The following is a 5,325-nucleotide window of genomic DNA, read 5'->3' as shown; positions in this document are numbered from 1 at the left end:
TGGATGAACAGCATGGGGATGAAGCTGGAGCAACAGCTAAAGAGGCAAGCAGGGGAGGGGAGGAAGCAAGAAAGGAAGGTAATGCTGTTGGGAGTACTGGAGAAGAGGAAAGGAGCTAGTGGGAGCTGCAGAGACGGACAAACTGCCTTGGATGTGAAGTTACAGCTACTTTTTGAAGTAAAATCACATTTCTAGAGGACAGTAGCTATCACGTCAGTGAAATGTCTGATCAGACCTGTGACCTCGGGATGAACTCATCCTCAACCTGGAGAGACCATGCCAATGATTACTCATCATTCCTCTTCAAGCCAGAATTAAATCTGGTCTCTTCAACTGTATCTTGAAGTTTTTCCTTTTTGCTTTAGTAGGTGATTTGCTTTCTTGATGAACCTTTTATAATTTTGTGCATTAAGGATGCTCTGTAAAAGTGAATTGTATTGTATTGCATTGTTCAGCGTGCACATAAATAAGACTATATAATATATTAAACCCATTTCAGATATCTTATGTGGAGAAATGAGTGCAGAATAATTTTGCAGTTACTATTGAAGACTGAATAGAGATGACCTGTAGTGTTCCTCACTGTGATATTACAGTTGCTGTTTACCTTTTGTTGCATATAGGAATTCTCTCCTTTAGAACAACACAAGTTCTGCTAAGACCATTGGTGGTGGTGTACCAGTCTGAGAATCTTCCTTGCATTTGTATGATATTTCTATTTTGGGGTCTGTCTGTCCATTTTAGATTCTAAATTCTTTGGACAGAGATTGTGTCTTCCTCTTTGTTCTTTACACCCTGGTATGCACTGACAGCACTTTAATAAATACAAAAGGTGAAGTGGAAGGTAATTTGTAAACTGACTTTTTAACCCCAGGTTGCATCTCATGCTGGTATTAACTAGCATTTTTGCATATAGCTGGTTTCTAATTCTGAAATCAATCTTCTCTTTCCTGTAGAATTAGTTCCTGTAGCTGTTTTGCTGTAACTTGTATCCCTGTTTTTACATTGTTACACTGTCTTAGGTAAAATATTAACGTGCAGCCATAATCCAGTAAAATAAAATGATTCTTGATGTTTTAATACATTGGCCTGATTTTCAAGGTGTAGAGCAATTCCTGTTGATTTCAGTGGGATTTGAAGGAGCTCAGCACTTTTGAAAATCAGGCCACTTATATTTAGGTGCTTAACTATGGATTTCTGAGTCTCTTATTAGGCACCTAAGAAGAATGTTATTTCAGTATATATCGCTAAAAAATTCTTAGGATGGAAGATGTACTGATTTCTAGTAACAATGCAGTGCAGAAGTTCTCATCACACAAAGTTAGTTTTGCCTAATGAAATCAACCATTCGTCCTTCCTTAAGTACAGTTTTTGTCAGTTAAATTAGATCTTGAAAATACATGCTTGTCTTGTTATATTAAGCACATCTTACTAAGAAAGCAGCATTGGCAAATAGTGTACTGATCTATATTTGACCTTTGCACAGTGTGAGAGTTGCTATCATAAAATTTTTTAAATTTTCAATGGCCTTTGGGTGGAAAGTGAGGGCTGGGCCTTGGGGTGCAACATGGGCAGGGACACGGCCTGGGTCAGGAGAGGCTTATGATACCTGCCACCCATGCCAGTGGTGTGGCCCCATCCCCAGCACCCATGCCTGGAAGCATAAATTCATAACTTTGCTAGACACTAAAAATCATGCAATGAATGGAGACATTGACTTTATTACTTATTACAACAATCTATAACCCACTATCAACCTCTCCCCACCCAGATGCCCCTTTCCCCCGCTCTGACTGGAGGGGTGTTAATGGATCTCTTCACCTTGAATCGGCCCTTGAAATATGTTAACTACTTCTGCTAAACAATCTGTTCCACCTGAGGAAGCACTCTGTGTAAACTCAAAAGTTGTCTTTCTAACCAACCAAGTTGATCCAATAAAAGATATTACCTCAGCCACCTTGTCTTTCAAAACAGAACATGTCAGGCCCATGTGCAACAGTGAATGAATGCACAAATCTCTCACTTCAAGATCTATGTTCAAATCCTTATTAAGTGGCCAGTGAAAAGCTTGGTTTCTCTTTACTCTGTGTAGTGGTCCTTTATCACAGATGTCAATTGTGCATTGTTAACTATTTCTGTTTAGGAGATTATAATAGTATATAGAGATATACCTATCTCATAGAACTGGAGGGGACCCTGAAAGGTCATCAAGTCCAGCCCCCTGCCTTCACTAGCAGGACCAAGTACTGATTTTGCCCCAGATCCCTAAGTGGCCCCCTTAAGGATTGAACTCACAACCCTAAGTTTAACAGGCAAATTCTCAAACCACTGAGCTATCCCTCCCCTCAAGGGATAGAATATCACGTTGTGTTGTAGGCCAAGATTGGGGAGTGTTTTGGCACCTCCTAGCTTTAATTAGTTAGATCAATTTCATAAGTAAGGAATTTATTTATAATGCATATAATTGAAGTGTCGGACTTAAAGGTAATGAAGACAACATTTTTTTTCCAAAGTACAATAGAACTTTGCTGTTTTATACTTCACTAAACTATACACTTCAAAATGCACATAGACAATGGTCTTCTCAGTCAATTTAGTAGCAGATATTGTGGTGAGGTCTCCATTGTAACAGCATATTTTGTAAAATGTATTGTATATATTTAAACTCCAAAATATTATAGCTACTCATCTTACATAGCACATTTGCTTGCATATTTTATAGTGTTATATTTTAGTAGATTATTTTGTTAGTTACTGAGTAATAAATAATTTAAACATTTTAGTAACTACAATATTTTATTTCCTGTCTAACTACCTCCATATAGGTTTCTTTATAGAGTCTGAATAAAGAATACAGGAGCCCCAGGTATAATTAATATTTTAGCTATTATTCTTCCGGTGTGATCTCCCAGAGTAAACAAACTTAGGGTTTGACCATCACCAACTCCTGTTGTCTTCAGCACCTCTTGAAATCATGTGCCAGACTTTGAGGAACAATTCCAGGGAGATGCAGATGTTTTAAAAAACAGGCGTTTTTACAGTGATCCCGACTTACTATATTTGCTAGACTTGACATTGTATTAACATAAGACACATCGTTGTTAGCCTGTCTTTTTTAATTGCTATACTTCAGTGGAAATATGGGCTTGGTATGCATGATTTAAGAAACACTGCACATGTAGATGACTCAAATCTTTTTGATATATTCTGTACAGTACCACAAGGCAGCTGGTTGTAATAGGAATGGTAGAAGCGAGACTTTGGAACAAATCTTTGATAGGCAACTTTTCTTGTGTTCTAGAAGCCAGATTCAAGTTTAGACGATGACTTTCTGTCAAAACAATTTAACTACCTCATTTTTCAGTCTAATTATTGTACCAAACAGTCACTTTAAATCACAGATATTATTACAGTACAAGATTTTTTCACCTTTACTTTTAAGTGTTAAAATAAGGCAAAATCCATTGCTTCATGTGCACAGTATGAACAAAATCTATCCACAATTCACTTTAATCATATATTATAAGCTTGTAGGCAGATAATTTATTCACTGGTCCTTCACTTAAAATACACAATTATACTTTACATTGCATAGAGAAAAGAGGTGAACCAGAAGCTGAGTAATTAGATCACTGTGCCTGGAGTAAGGTTCTCATTGACCTGTCTTGATCTGACTTTAAACTTCTTAGTGTGTTATCTTTTTCCACCAAGAATCACTCTGTTGCCTCCTCCTCCTATCTTCTAATTACATCTATCTCAAGATCGGAGAGTACCCAATACACTTGGTGCTTGAGACCACTTGTATCTAATTAAACTGATATGCCCCTGTTTGTCAGATAAGTTACTGTGGATGCATTTTAGGTATTGTGTCCAGCTAATAAAATAATCTATTGAGCTGGGTTTGCTTCTGAAACAACACACTTTAAGTAGAGGCAGTTTAGGTTGATTGACATTAAGACAGAGACCTAATTCTCTTCTCACACTGCTATAAATTGGGAGCAACGCCACTGAAGTCTGTGGAGTTATGCTGGCATAAAACTGGTGTAAGTAAAAGGAGACCCAGGCCTACAGAGCACAATCAGAAAAAAGACAGGAGCAATTACATAGTGTGCTTTCTGCTTTAAAAAAAAATTCCCCTGCAGAGTAATCTAATTTAGAGTCTGATATATAAACGACTAGACTTGGTGTTGAATTCGTACTTTGAGAAATTGATTGTTTTTTAGTCTTAAATTAAATTCCAATAATTTTCTCCATTAGAAATTTAGTGTCAGATGCAGGAAGCACACTTTTAAAACAAATTATTTATTTCTTTGTTTTCTACTTGCTAAGAAAATCCAGGAAGTAGACAAACTAGACACGGGTAGTCTTAGCATATTAAATTTAATTATAGGTTACACAGAATATGATTTAAAAACAGCAGTTTACTACAATAATTTTAACCTGCAATATGTGCAAATAGTTTAGAAAATGGATTGTCATATTCTCTGACACAGCAATTTTCTTGAGTTACACTCATTGTATTATGCGAATGTGTGTATTAATTATCCTATCTGTAGTTAGCCAGGTTTCAAAATAGATTAAAGGTTTGTCAAGAAGTTCTGTCTCTTGTATTTCTTAGGTGCTTATCACCTTATTTAAATTTAGTGAAATTAAACAGCTAAATGGAAAATAACATTGTTTGTGAACAGCAGCACTGGTAGATGTTCCAGATATCTGCTGTTTATAGATGTTATGTCTGTATGCCATAAGTTCGTAAGCTCTCCTTATTTACTGCAAAACTGCAAGAAGCATAGATTTGCAAGTAGCTAGTCGGACTACTGAAAATATTTCTCACCAGCTTGGTAAATCTCTTTCAGTTCAAACATCCCTGGTCATCTTTCCTACTTGAAAACAGCATTTTTACATTCTGCATTTAAAAACCCGTATTTAGTCATACACTAAAAGAGCTCTCTGGGTTTTTACTTAATATGTGTCATTGAACAGAAATGTTGCAAATGTCAGAGGATATGATGAACAAAACAGTCTCAGCAGAATTTTAAATTTTTCTCCAGCCATTTTTATGAAAGCAAAAAAATGTCTTTTAGTTTCTTCTTGAATATACAGACTGGCCCAAACAGACATTCTCTTTATCAATCTTATAATTACAAAAACTGTACATTACAAACAGTATAGAAACAGACTGAAAAGAATGTGCCACACATCATGGCTAATTATATGCGGTTTAAATTTACAGATATAAAAGAAAGTACAGGCTACTCCCTTATAGTGCACAGTTATTGTGTTGATACAGTATATCACTAGTTAAATTGAAGTGACAGGTCGTCT

This window comes from Emys orbicularis, chromosome 2 (assembly GCF_028017835.1).
Source record: "Emys orbicularis isolate rEmyOrb1 chromosome 2, rEmyOrb1.hap1, whole genome shotgun sequence".
Taxonomy (NCBI): Eukaryota; Metazoa; Chordata; order Testudines; family Emydidae; genus Emys; species Emys orbicularis.
Note: the sequence above shows the minus strand (reverse complement) of the source record.